The sequence below is a fragment of the Fukomys damarensis genome, unplaced genomic scaffold (assembly GCF_012274545.1).
Source record: "Fukomys damarensis isolate Sample0158 unplaced genomic scaffold, DMR_v1.0_HiC HiC_scaffold_4, whole genome shotgun sequence".
In the NCBI taxonomy this organism is placed as follows: domain Eukaryota; kingdom Metazoa; phylum Chordata; class Mammalia; order Rodentia; family Bathyergidae; genus Fukomys; species Fukomys damarensis.
In genome coordinates this window covers 58,326,285-58,341,474 of record NW_022900916.1, presented here as the reverse complement: position 1 = coordinate 58,341,474, position 15,190 = coordinate 58,326,285, and the positions used below count along the sequence as shown (strand labels likewise).

Genomic DNA, 15,190 nt, shown 5'->3' with positions numbered 1-15,190 from the left:
TACTCCAGCCCAATGAGACATTTTCACCATAAGCCACGCACGTACATGCAGACACATACACATTGAGATCACGAATGAAGAAAGACAATGCATTATCCATTCCAGCACTGTCTTGTTTTATATCATTAACACATAAAAATATGTTTCAATTTAAACTTATATATTAATGTGCCTTTCGCCCCTGGGTTAAATATAATAATAAGATTAAAACTGGTGAGACTTATAGACATTTAAGTATAGAAAAGTCAAGAATAACGCAGTATGATAGTGAAGGAAATACAATAGATCTGAAAGTGATCAACATTTATCATGTGTGATTTGTTTGTTTTTGCTAGTGGGGATCGAACTCGGGTCTTTGGGCTTGCAAGTCAGGCTCTGGAACCACAGAGCTAAATCCCCAGCCCTGTGATTTGTGTTTACTGCTTGCCATGTCACTGCCATTTTCCTAACTCCCTACTTCCCTGAAAAGGTAAGAATGATCTTGCTTGAGTGCTTTACCCACATTATTTTCTATCTTTGTATAACTCTGCTTGTAAATTTCCAGTTCTCCTTTTATTCTCTTCCTTCAACGTGTAATTATCAACAGCCTGCTGCTGCAGGATTTGACTAGGAACTAGGCTGGTGCTTTTTGCCTGCAGTTCTGGGTTTGAACCCAGGGCTTCATCCATGCTAGGCGGGTACCCTACCTCTCGATACCCCCCACCCCATTTTCATTCAATCACTCAGTCAGCAAATGCTTAGTGAAGGCTCCTAACTCCTTGTCACTACGATTAAACACTCAGAGAAGAGCTGGGGACAGATACGTTAGTCCCTGCCCTCATAGAGAGTATAGTTTGACACAAACCAACATGTAAAATCTGTGATGTGTATTGGGAGGGCAAGTAAAGGATGTGTAGGAGCTCACAGCAGGACTGCCTATTCTGCCTTACAAAGGTGATGGCATGCACAATACTATTCGAAGCCAGCAGCAGAATTCAGAGGAAGGAAAGAGACAAGTATTTCAGGTATTGGGAATAGCACGTGCAAAGTTTTAGAAAGAAGCTAGCAAGCAACAGTGTTGGTGCATTTAGATATTTTATGAAACTGGCTCACCAAGCCCTTCTAAACAATATGATGAGGCAGTAGCTGATTCTACATACCTTTAAAGCCTGTCATCTTCTAAACTATACTTTAATATTTCTTCAGGTTTCAATTGAAAAGCTTTCTTTCTTCTTATCCAATCACTTGAAGGACTGAAGTTTTTGGTAATGGCTGGTATAATTTTAATCTGAAATAAAAAATAAAAATAAGTCCTTTATTAATTTGAGTTGTGAGAACCTGTGCCTCAGAGACTTCCAAGGAAACATAAACAGAATAAATCCTTTTACAAGCATTAGATACTACATAACAGAGTAAAGTGATATAGAACAGTACAGAAGTCTTTGTTCATATTTGAAAGGCTTTATTTACCTTCCTTTAGAAGTCTTAGTCACTCTAAAAATGTTATCGTGTCTCTCCAACTCACATTCTGTTCACTATTGTTTGACAGCTCACTGTTTTTCAACTACTCTTGTATACTACATGTGGATTATTTGAGGAACATTGAGCGTCAAATTAAAATTCCTAATTCTCTTGTTTGGTAAATAAAAGGAACTTCTATACCACAATTTGGATAAGTAATATTTAAGATTCTATTTCATATCCACTAAACATTGGCCATGTTAATGCCATATTGATTAAAATTCAACTGAAGGATTGAATTTTCTCCTGGGCACCACGTTTTGAAAGAGACAGACAAATTGGAGAGAGTTCAGAGGGGAACAACAAAAATGATCAAAGGTTTGGAAAATCAGCCCTGTGAGGAAAGGTTAAGAGAATCAGGCCTGCTCTGCTTAGAGAAGAGAGGACTGAAAAGGGTTGTAATAACTCTCCAAAACACATAAAAGGATGTTTTCAGGAGGAAAGGGACCAATTATCCTCATTAGTCAACAAGGACAGGACCAGGAGTAATGGGACTTAAACTGCAGCAAAGGAAGATGAAAAAAAGATTAAATATTACAAAAACTTTCATTTCAAGGCTAGGACTAATGCTTTTTCTAAGTTAGGGGTAAAGAAGTCAGTCCTGCTGTGGTAGTAGGGGGCATATCAGAAAATTACTAGAGGAAACCTAGGCAACTCAACAATTCTTTTAAAAATGCAGGAAAGTTTTGATGTTATTTTTAATATACATATGATGTTCACTACTCCAGCCCAATGAGACATTTTCACCATAAGCCACGCACGTACATGCAGACACATACACATTGAGATCACGAATGAAGAAAGACAATGCATTATCCATTCCAGCACTGTCTTGTTTTATATCATTAACACATAAAAATATGTTTCAATTTAAACTTATATATTAATGTGCCTTTCGCCCCTGGGTTAAATATAATAATAAGATTAAAACTGGTGAGACTTATAGACATTTAAGTATAGAAAAGTCAAGAATAACGCAGTATGATAGTGAAGGAAATACAATAGATCTGAAAGTGATCAACATTTATCATGTGTGATTTGTTTGTTTTTGCTAGTGGGGATCGAACTCGGGTCTTTGGGCTTGCAAGTCAGGCTCTGGAACCACAGAGCTAAATCCCCAGCCCTGTGATTTGTGTTTACTGCTTGTCATGTCACTGCCATTTTCCTAACTCCCTACTTCCCTGAAAAGGTAAGAATGATCTTGCTTGAGTGCTTTACCCACATTATTTTCTATCTTTGTATAACTCTGCTTGTAAATTTCCAGTTCTCCTTTTGTTCTCTTCCTTTGACTTGTAATTATCAACAGCCTGCTGCTGCAGGATTTGACTAGGAACTAGGCTGGTGCTTTTTGCCTGCAGTTCTGGGTTTGAACCCAGGGCTTCATCCATGCTAGGCGGGTACCCTACCTCTCGATACCCCCCACCCCATTTTCATTCAATCACTCAGTCAGCAAATGCTTAGTGAAGGCTCCTAACTCCTTGTCACTACGATTAAACACTCAGAGAAGAGCTGGGGACAGATACGTTAGTCCCTGCCCTCATAGAGAGTATAGTTTGACACAAACCAACATGTAAAATCTGTGATGTGTATTGGGAGGGCAAGTAAAGGATGTGTAGGAGCTCACAGCAGGACTGCCTATTCTGCCTTACAAAGGTGATGGCATGCACAATACTATTAGAAGCCAGCAGCAGAATTCAGAGGAAGGAAAGAGACAAGTATTTCAGGTATTGGGAATAGCACGTGCAAAGTTTTAGAAAGAAGCTAGCAAGCAACAGTGTTGGTGAATTTAGATATTTTATGAAACTGGCTCACCAAGCCCTTCTAAACAATATGATCAGGCAGTAGCTGATTCTACATACCCTCTTGCATTTGTATGCAGTCCCACTGATACTGCTAAGGTCAGACATCTGTGAAGGTCAGTGGTCATTCATTTCAAGTAGTTTAGAAAAGAAAGTGAAGTGATAAATTTAAAATCAAGATTTTAGCCAGAGCAAGTGTTCGGACCAAGAGAAGACAACAGAAACTCTAAGAAAACTTAGCATATTTTAGGGTGGCTGCTGGATCCTGCAGAAATTGGATAGATATTTGAGCCTTTTCTATGGACACTGAAGGAAAGCAACATTAAACTAGAAAGAAAGACTTGGGGACATTTAAATTATCTATAACATTGTTCATTTTCAAGCTGACAGTGATTGTGTGATAAACCGTTATTTTAATAATAGCATTTTGGAAATTGAAAATAATTTCTACATTAAAATAGGGAAATGAGCTGTCTTTTTTTTTTTTTTTTTTTTTTTTGGTACCAGGGGAGATTGAACTCAGGACCTTGTGCTTGCAGCGCAGATGAGATACCACTGAGCTACATTCCTGGCCCTGATCTGTCTTGAACAGTTGTGCTCTACAGCCATGGGTTCCAAATCTGTACATTCAATCAATCATAGATAAAAAATACGGTGGAAAATCTTACATTGTTGCTACATTTAGTTAGGCCTGAATACAATTTGCATCTGTACTGAACATGTGCAGTTCTATCACTTTTCTCTAAATACAGATAGCAGCTAATTGTATATCAGTTACACTGTACATATAATTTATATGTATGGATGATTTTAAGTGTATGGGATGATGTACATCAGTTTTATGCACATACTACACCATACTACATAAGGGACAATGGCATCTGTGTATGGATTTTGGTATCCGCTGAGGCATCTAGGAACTAATGCCTCACAGGATATCAGGAGACAACTGTATTTGGATTTGGTTTATAAAGTAAAATTTTACTACATCCATTGCTATGAGACTGTCCTTTGGAAAACGATCTTATATTCATTCTTTGGGTAAAAACTTGGTTTCTAGAAACAAAAATAATCATTTGGCCCTAGTTTATTTCACAGTCAAAAAGTAGCAAGGCTCGCTAATTCTCAAAGAGGCTTGACAAAAATATTTTTACATTGTTGACATAAAGGATAGCATCTTGACATGTCGACTTGGAGTCAGCGCTTTTGGATCTATGCATTTTGCTATTCCTCACTCAAGAGCTTTGTATTTAAACTGAGATTATTAAATCTCCCCTGAAGCAAGAGGAATTTTGCTTTTCAGAAGATCATGAAAGGATGCTCCCTGGATAACAACTGAGTGGTTACTGGCCACCGCTTCATCATTCTGAAGTCCCATGCATTCCTCTGCCTGTAGATCTAATAGTGACCGAGCGAGAAACATTCGCCCACTCAGTTATAGGAAGAGTGGTGCGAAGAAACCTCAGCACACTGGAACCACTTAGGCAGTGATTCTCCAGCTGTAGATATTCTTTTTTGTTTTCTTTTTTTTTCTTTTTTTGGTACCGGGGATTGAACTCGGGTCCTTGTGCTTGCAAGGCAGGCCACCGAAATGTGGAGCTAAATTCCCCGCCTGCTGTAGATATTCTTAACACCAATGAAAACTATGCCTTTGAGTAGCTTTGCTTTGAACTAATAGAATATTCAGTGACCACTCAAGTGGGATGTGAATATACAGCAGAAAACATTAAAATATTCTTAGCATCTTCTAAGATGCATTACAGATTTCTCCATTTAATTATAATATTTTATAACTTTCCTTGCTGTGAAAATAAGTAGTATTAGGTATAAACCCACAGCTTGCACAGAGCCACATTGGCCTTGAGCTTGCAATCATCCTGCCTCAGCCTCCCAAATAGCTGCGACCGCAGGCATGTACCACTACACTCAGCTTGTCAGTTTTTAATTTAATGATGAATTTATTCTAAATTTAATCCATAACACTGAAAACAAGTTTATTGATTGTAATTTTCAAAAAGTAATCTCAGGACTATAGATAGCAGAAATGTGTGCATAGTTTTAGGCCATTGCTATCAGGATTAGTAAAACTGACTTTTTCTGGGTTATGTTCCTTCCTCCAGATTCAGATCCAGGAAGGGAGTCTCTGACTGACATCCTGGATCACATACTCATTCTCTTGATTTGAGTCCTCTCAAGGATATATCCAGTGAGGGGAGGCATGACTCTCAAAAGGCATTACTGGATGCTTCGTAGGCAAAAACAACAGATGTGCTTCTCCAAAGCATTTTCTCTTGCAAAAGCATGAAGTACCACATAAGCAGCATTTTTGTTGTACTGTACATAGTGATTCTTGAGCTTGACATTTTTGTTAATATTCATGACCATAATGCTGTGACCCTCACGGTTTTTAAAAAATATTCAGAACTTTGTTCTAGATTCTAATTAATGTGACCTAGAAGCGTGGAGCACCAGAAGATGCATTCTGTATCCGCTAACAGTATTAGAAGTGAAACAGGTCACATGTCTATCTCGAAACAAGAAAAGACAAGTTGTCTCCCAGAGTCGCACACAAAGCTTTTTAAAACATGAAGCTCATTTTTATTCAAATCAGCGTGGAATTGGGCACAGTGACTTTTTATAACTTGGAGGCTCTGACGTCAGTCCTGAACGAAAAAGAAGGTAGGAAACTGAGAGCGTGGGTGGCGAGGCGGCCTTTTTATCAGGCCCTGCCATTTTCAGATTACGACAGTGACAATGGGAGTGAAGAGAAATGTGTGGATTCAGATGATACTTTTGGAACTAGGGTTTGTATGATTCTACACTGTAAATGATCGTGAGGTAAGATTCTGAAGTCACTGTAGTGACAGTAGTGACTGCTTTTAAAACCATCTGACAACCGTAAAATCTCTCTGAGGGTGAGTAATATTATTCCAACTCTGCAAGTGCAAAATGAAGACCTTCATGTATTTGTGATTCATCCAAGATAAAAAACAAATCCTGCCACTGTGCTGACTTTTCAGCTTGTTCTGCATTGTGCTACAGCACGTGCGATATCTCATTTTTCTGCATTTTTCTTAACGATAGGTTTTCAAGGCACTTCAGGTACCCTGCTAGCTTAAAAATTAGGGAACATGTGTTCATCCATCTGCCTAAGCCCCTCTCCCCTTTAATGATGTTCATTTTGGAATGGGTGACAGCTATAACATGGTTTGAATGAAGAAAATGGACAGCACATCAAGGAAATCAGAACCTTTTCAAAAACCTACTTGAAAATACGACTTCTTTTACGTCTATTTTGTTCATTCTGATGGTAGTTAAGATGATGACAATTTTCATGAAAAGTGTTTGTTAGGATATAAACCCATCTTTTTACTGTGTGGAGGCTCTACAATTGCAAAAAGACAGATGGTAGAAGCCATGCCCGCTGCACTGAAAATATGAGGTTTCTTAGCATTTGTTTAATTAAAACATGGCTGATTTCACAGCTTCTAAGCTGATACTTTGAAGAAATAAACTCCTTTCAAAGAAAAACCTATTCACTTCATTTTATTTGCATAGTTGATGTGAAGTTTTCCAACCGACTCTCTTTGCGGAGCTCTAATAATATAGAGGAGAACTCAGGAGCCCATGTGAGAAGTGGATCTAGGAAAGAGTGTTTGTAGTTGGGATTTAGGTTCAGCTCTGGGTGCTCACTAGTTCCTATTTAGCACTCATTGGTGACATTTATAGTTTGCCTGATTTCTGGTCTTTGGAGTGCACACTTAGAGAAATCCCGCAGCTGAGGCTGTGGTGCTTGTTGGATTTAGTGAGTTAGACTGGAGGGAGCAGGACTTTGGCTTTTGGCTGGGTTAGTGATAGCCTGTGTGACTTCAGACAAGTTACTCAGCTTCTTTATCCATCCTGCTCCCCCATCAACCTGGTCCAACCGTTTTTGCCCTTTAGCAATGAAAGGGGCAGTGGGAAAAAAAGGGGGCAGAATTTTAATACCAACATATATTTTAGGGCCAACATAATTAACTAAATTGATGCTTCATGATACTTGGTCTCCTTGTGATCAAAATAAAAGTGAAAAAGAGGACTAATTAGAAGACTTCATAACTAAGAGGTAATTTTATAGAGCATCTATTTGTATTTACACTTTCAAGTAAGTTTTTATCATATACTTTCTTGCATTGCTGAGCCTCAAGATTTCAAAATTCTGTTCAATCATCTTTTCATGTTTACATCTCTCTGAATGTATAAGCTGAAAGTGTGCCTCTTAAAAGAAGCACTTTTCCGTTACTGTGATTTACAAAGGTTTTATGGTTCCACTTCGCTCGAGACAAATTTTGCTCAGAGGAAACGGTAATGATGGGTGGTGTATCAGGGTAAGGTTTGGATATGCTTTAAGGATGCGACTTAATGTTTTCATAAAATACTATGTTCAAGAGATCTCATCAAGTACTTTCTTTTAGTAGCTCTGTAGTTTTAAAAGGGAGCATTAGTTTTCACATGTGCGAAGGAAAATAGTTGATAATCAGCCACCAGCAAGTGATTTTGCTTTGTGCAAATGGTCGCCCGGTGATTATTTGGTTCTTGATTCTCTTTAGCCCTTGCGCGTTTATGCCCAATGGAAGGCATGGAAACACAAGGGACACCGTGTGTGGTGACGTCTACAGTTCCCGAATCCTTTTCTTTTTTGTACCGGGAATCAAACTCGGGACCTTGCACTTGCGAGGCAGGCGGTGGCACCACTGAGCTAAATCCCCAGCCCCTCCAGTCTTGCTACTTGTATCAGGTGCTGATGTTTGTTGCTCCCGTCTCAACTGGGGCTGACTCCATCTTCTGACATCATGGGTTGGCTTATGACCGAGGGTTTGGAATTGAAAGTCCTGTTCTGTTCTGTTTCCCTGCTGACCGATTTAGGAGTGTGTATCCTGTGCAGGCCAGTGATAGTTTAATAAAAAGAAGCTCTTTATGTTGCCATTGTTTTGCCAGTACATTGTAAACCCAGGGGTAATCCTGCCATTGTTACCGTTACAGCTTGTTTATTCTTGTAAAGAGATAGTCATCTAAAAAAGTGATATTAAAAATGGCTAATAAATATTGCCTTTTTAGCAATCAGATGAATACAAATTAAAATAACAAGAAATATGATTTACTTTTTGAATTAGAAAATTGAATAGCTAGTTGAACATTTGGGGTTGAAGAGGATAGTTTGAACTCCTCAAGTTGGTAGAGGTTGAAATTTCGGAGAGCAATTTGAAAGTATCCTATGGCTAAGTCTTATCCCCAGCCACTTGATACTCTTATCAAGTTCTTTGTCCCCATAATTGGAACTCTATCCTGAGGAAGTAATCCTAAATATGGAAGAGAGTAAGAGTACAAAACTAGAAACAACCCATATCTGAGAAAATATTAAGTAAATTATAGTAGATACATTTGAAAGTATGTTTTAAAATAGAGTGAGTAATACAGAATAATGCAAATAATACAAAATAAGCATATAATCCCTTAATACCATCTACTTTATAACTAATTTGTTATCTTCTGTCTCTATATTTTCCTTTAAAATATATTAAGAAATCTGACAGTAACAAAGAAATATACGGATTACTTATACTGTTGGGGACAGTTATGCGAATTTCTGGTACAATCAAAAGAGGGAGTCAGGGTTGCCATTTCAGGGCTTTCAGTTGTGAGCAGAGACTTTACCATCTTTCCTTTCACGAAAATTTTAAAAAGCATATATTGAGGTTAGTCTTTGTCAAGTAGAGCTTCCAGCATATAGTAAGAAGAAAATAATTCAGACGTATATGATCACATGATTATGTAGTGAGTGTGAACATAAAGTAAGGATAGGGGAAGACCTTAGCATGGCTGCCTGTGGATCACATACACCAACATTCGGGAGACAAATATACAAAGAAAATCTGGTTTAATGATCTTCTTGAACAAAATGCCTGATAACTTTGAAGTTCAGATTAACAATGATTTTATCTTGGTATGAGAATCCCACACATATTGCATGTGACACACTTATGCTAAAATATTGTTGTTTATCTGTATTTCAAGTATAACTAGGCACCGTGTGTTTTTACTTATTAAATGCGATGACTCTACTCTGAAGATATAGGCTTGGAGCAGGCACATCTTTGCTTCTACCCAAAACTGGTTGGCCAAAAAAGCCCTCCAGCAGAGTCCATAGTAAAGTGTCTGATACAAATTTGCTGTTGAAAGAACAAAATATTGGAACAGTCTAATGTGCCAGGCCCACTGGGCAGAAGGATCAATAGGATGTAAGCCACATATTTGAAACTTTTATTTTCCTGAAAAAAGAATGCTTGCTTTATTATATGTAATTTTGAAAAGCCCATGCATATACAAGTACATGTAAACAGAATAAAATGACTTCTTAAATTGCATAAACCAAAAAATTGTATTAAGCAAAATCACTGTTGTACACTTTTAGTATATTTTCTTCATGCTTCAAGAGCTATTTTACTGTCTCAACTCCTGAGACCAGCGAGGGTCTGTCTACTAGGCCAAGGAGTGTTAGTCTCTGCTCTCTTAAATTGAGTCTGTTATACAGCAGGTGCTGTTTATGTTTCTAGAATCTCTCTCTCTCTCTCTCTCTCTCTGCCATTTATTTATGTATAGTTAATATTTTTGACTCCAAATTGTGAAAAGAGTACAAATTTTGGTGGAACAACTACTTCCAAGTATGACTTATTAAAACTCAGGTCTTACGGAGGTTTGCAGAGTCCCCAAGGAGAGGGCAAGGAAACAAATTAAAGGGGAGCAGAGATTTAAACATTATATAAACACCACTGCAAGTCAGGGAACATTTTTGTCTTTCAGCAAAGGGATGGAACCTTGCACATGCTAGGCAAACACTATACCACTGAACACACCCTCTCTCAGCTCCAGGAAACCTTATAAAGACAGGTTTTTTCTTTCTGTTTGTGAGATTGACTACATAATTTTTGGGGTCCCGTGAAAAATGAAAATGTGGGACCTTTGTCTAAAAATCTGGGGAAAGCTGTTATTACAGGTATAAAGTGAAGCTTTTCTGCTTTCTTCCATGGAGTCTCTCAATCTTGTAGTATTTTTTGCTATTTAATGTCATTCTAACTAAAGGAAAATTTATTTTTTGTTTTTGTTTTTGTTTTTTTGGGACAGGGTCTCACTATGTAGTTGAGACTGACCTGGAGCTCACTATGTAGCCCAGGCTGGTCTCGAACTCACAGCGATTCTCTTGCCTCAGCCTCCTGAGTGCTGGGATTACAGGTATGCGCCACCACATCCAGCTCTAAAGGAAAATTTAGATATTAAGTGCTTAACATAAATTTTTCTGTTCATTTTTATATTACAGAGGTCTGGTTTTAAGTCCAAATATCATTAAGATAGACTTCACCAAGAAAGAGTGTCAAGTCACATGACTTTAAAGCTGGAAGGAAGATGGGATGTCACCAGAAACTTTGTGCAGTGGCTCCCAAATCGAACAGGTTATTGTTGATGGTCCAGAACTAGGGACCATGTCTCCTAATTCTAAAGTCAAGTGTTTTTATAATATATAGTACTGCTTCTCCTAAGTACTATGTACAAAGAAACAATAAACTTCCAGCTTCCGGTGGGCCAGAAGAAAGAAATACAAATCATAGCTGTGATGAGTGGAAGGAGGAACAAAGGATGCTCTGAAGTATGGAACAGCAGGTGTTTGTGGGTGAGTGCAGACTCTCATGCTGCATAAGAGCCTATGTTCCTGAGCCTATGTTCCTGGTTCTGGTCTTGTTAGGAACTGGAACCTATGGACCTCAGCTGCGGTAGGTTCTAGGCACATGGTGGGTCCACCTCCATCCACAAGAAATGAGTGACTCGTCGACCTTTCAGCACTGCTGCTGGAATGTGCTCAGGACCTGGACGAGGGCAGTGGAGAGCTCATCCTGTCCAGGGGAGGCCTCTGGGATGCTGCCAAGCAAATGCACTATGGTGTGGTAAGGCTCAGGCTGTGGTCAGCTGCCACCCAGGGTGAACATGCATAGGCCCTGCCCTCTCCTGGTTGCACTCAGGCTCCTGAAGGGGCAAGAGGGACCGTCGTGTGGCAGAAGAGGGAGATAGGGGTGTGGAAAGGAGGCAGGCAAACGGAGAGCAGGCCTCAAAGGACGAGCCCTGCAGAGGTGAAAGCAGGACCATGAGGGAGCTGAGGTTCCATGATTCTGCTGTTACTCCATTGTCTCATTGGATTTCACTCACAGCATCCAAATTCAGAGATAGGGGTATTACATAATATTTCTATACTATCATAATTATATAATATTTGTTTTTGATGTTTTTTTTTTGAGAGAGACTCTTGCTATGTAGCCCAGGCTGGCCTTGAACTCTTGATCCTCCTCCCTCAGCCTCCCAAATGCTGGGATTACAGGCACACGTCACCGCACCTGGCTATTATAAAGAATTTTCAGAGTGCAACCACAGATTACTAAACCCCAGTTGTGGGGCTTTGTGTCTGCCCTGGTTGTACTGCCTGCGTGAAGGAAGCACCTGCCTTGGTGATCTTGCTGTAGCCTTCCAGCTTCTGTGCATGTGTGCAGGTCTAGTCTTGGTCATCTCCCTCTCCCCCTCCACCAAATGGTTATAGATTTTAAATGTTATGTGGCCTAATTTAGTATTTCTTAAACGTATTACATGAATAAAACCAACTACACTCAAATTAGATCCTTTCTATGGTCAGCGCTAATATGAACATTACTTAGCCTCTTGTGTGGGATTTTTGTTTCCCCAGATGGTTTGTTAAAGCCATAAATATGTACAATTATTATGTGTCCATTAACCGTAAAAAAGAGATGTGAAGGAAAGAAAAAAAATGTCTTCAAGAGTAGAGGTCTTGTTTTATCCTTGTGTTTATCCCTTCTTGGTGCCTAGCAAGTGACTTGAGTCTTCTATTTGTGATGGTGATAATAGGTCACTATGGTTTAAATGTCCCCTTCAAAACTTATGTTGGTATTTAATTGCTTTTGTGATGGTTCTGGATGAGATATTTAAAAGGTGGTTAGGTTGTAAGAAATCCACTTTCATAGACAGATTAATTCTATCACTGCAGGAGTGAGCAGAGATATGGCAGAAATGGCTTCATTATAAGAGTCACCTCTCTCTCTTCCTTCTCCATATTATCATGTAGCATAAGGGTACTTGCAAGATGCTAGGCCATGCTCTTAGACATCCCAGCTTCAGCACTGTGGGAAATCTTTCTTTTCTTTGTAATCTACTCAGTATGTGGCATTCTGTTACAGTCATGGGAAATGGACCCAAGACACATGGTATGGTAAGTTTGCACTCTCCAATTGAGATAGTTACCTTCTTTATAATAATAGACACCTGGGAAGTGTTCAATGAATATTTGTGACTTCATTAAAAAAGAGTGTCAAGTCACATGGCTTTAAAGCTGGAAGGAAGATGGGATGTCACCAGAAACTTTGTGCAATGGCTCCCAAATCGAACAGGTTATTGTTGATGGTCCAGAACTAGAAACCATGTCTCCTAATTCCCAATTCAAGTGTTTTTTTAATATATAATACTGCTTCTCCTAAAATATTAATTAGCAACCTATTTTGAAACCTTATAAACTCAGGGCCAGTTATATATACACATGGGGAGATGATTTAAGCTATGTCTAAGAAAGACAAACAAATTTTGCATAAGAGTTATATGAGGTGCGATTGAAAAACTAAACAAATGCTTAAGTGAAATCATTGCAGTAAAAGACATTAATCCCCCTCAAAATACATCCCCTCTCTTCAAACACGCTTATCTCATGGGTTCAGATGGTGAGCAGAATTCACAGTATTTACGTTCACACCTTATAATGGCACTCATGAAAGACTTCCAGAATTCCTTCAGAAAGTGGCAAGAACAATAGTATAGATGTGTTCAAAGTGTGTGTGTGTGTGTGTGTGTGTGTGTGTGTGTATTTTGAGGGAATTACCAGCATGAGTTTTTTACTTAATAAATTAAAAATAATTTTTTAAATATTCACCGTATATTTTGATCATCCTTGCACATGCTAGAATATGACTCATTAGCAACTTGAGAAAGACAGTGAGAACAAGGAATGGCTTATTCACATAATGTGGATAATACTGCTGTTTTTATTTTCTTGCTAAGTCTGTGTTTCTTCTATGTGATTTATTCTTTGTGATACAGAACTGGAAACTATAAATTCCCGACCAGCTTCTACTACCATTGTGTAACTAGAAAGCAGCCGTAATCACCATCAAGAGGACGGCTGTTAACATCAGTGTGCTGTTTCTCAAAGGATAGACCAGTTGGTTTCCCTGAATATTCAGTACAATTTCTTTGAAACACTTTTGCTGAAAACCTAAGCATTAGATTCTGCACAGAATATAAAAATAATTAAACTAGCAAACCAAATGAGTTCAGTTTTTAAGGAACCCAGGAACAAAGAAAGAACATGGGAGGTCTATTTGGTATTTTGCTTAATCCTGACCACTGCTAGATCTTATTATGAACAATCAAAAGCTGAGATAATAGACAAAAAATGAAATAGCACAATGGGGAGGCAGGAGACATAGAATATAGTTGTTGCTTAGCTTTTAATTAGCTGGATGACCTTGGGCAGGTCATTTAATCACACTGGATCCCCATGTTTTCATCTCTAAAATGAGAGGTTTGGATGGGAAGTAATTTTAAAGTTCTCTTCAAAGTCTCAAATCCCAATTTATGATTACAATATATTTATGTAAGCTAAGCAATCATCTAATTTATTCCAGGTTATGGCAAAATTAACTTATAATTAACTGATGTTCCCCTCACTTTAATTCAGAACACTGAGTAGAATTGAACTTACACATTGAAATCAAGATGAAACAAAGCTTTTAGTGTTGGTAATGTTGGCAGGGAAGTCAGTAAGCAGTTACATTTCTTTCTGTTTAACTTTTGCCTAATCTGTAGCTGCTGGATAGGGAAGCCCTACTGTCTCATGTCTTTTCATTTTGAATTAAAGTACAAAGTTTTGCACATATGTAGAAGTCTTAGTTAAGGATGCAAGAGGATATAAGAAGGTATTTTGACCGAGCTCTCATAATTCCCCTACTCTTTGCACTAAATGAGAGTTTCCTCTTTCAGGCTGTGGTTAGTCCTGATTTTTTTCATGGAGCGCTGGGCAGGCTGGTGCATATGCACCTACAATTTAGCCACAGATCATGCCAGAACCCCTAGCAGCTAAAAAATGGTATATAGGTGGCCTTGACCCATAGGACCCACATTTGACAGGGTATAGTGTAAAGAACTCACACCCTTATACATGTCCTTAAGGGTTTCTTAAAAGCGTATTTCAGCGTATCTTTGCTTTCCTTTGATTCCTTTGAAGTTTAAGGGTGGTCACTGGCAGAATTACACAAATAGAGTATTCACAGCTCAGCAGTCCTTGGATCCACATTTGGAGCTCGACGTGGGTGGCACAGGAATCTATGCCAAGGAGTAGCCAGGACAGATCTGTTCTCAGAAATTAAATGGCTCAGGATAGAGCCCTGAAAACTTCCATTAAAAGGCATGAAAGACTTTAAAAAAAGGTTAACTTCAAAATTACCAGTAGTTTGAATGTATTAATCTTTTCAGAAATATATCTTTTGTATGTCCAAAATTAGTATTTTTTAAACATTTGACTTTTATGAGTCAAGATAGCTTTTGAACTGAGTTTTTCCTTATATTAAAGTTTTCGAAATGAGAGAGCATATGCAAGCCAGAACACAGTATCTTGCTATGGATGCAGCTCAGCATCGCAGCACCTGCCTGGCAAGCATGAGGCTCTGAGTTCAATTCCAGGTACAAAAGAAGAGGAAGACGAAGACAAGGAAAAGAAGAAGAAGAAGAAGAAGAAGAAGAAGAAGAAG

General features: G+C 38.6%; 1 long non-coding RNA gene across 1 annotated transcript in view; it reads right to left on the bottom strand.

Annotated features, from left to right (window-relative positions):
• Nucleotides 1-1,241: 1,241 nt before the first annotated feature.
• The window catches only part of LOC104847840, a 48,074-nt gene continuing 34,125 nt past the window's right edge, over nucleotides 1,242-15,190 (bottom strand). The window contains exon 4 of the long non-coding RNA XR_776245.3: nucleotides 1,242-1,267. This is a non-coding gene — a long non-coding RNA (uncharacterized LOC104847840). The remainder of the gene's footprint in view (nucleotides 1,268-15,190) is intronic.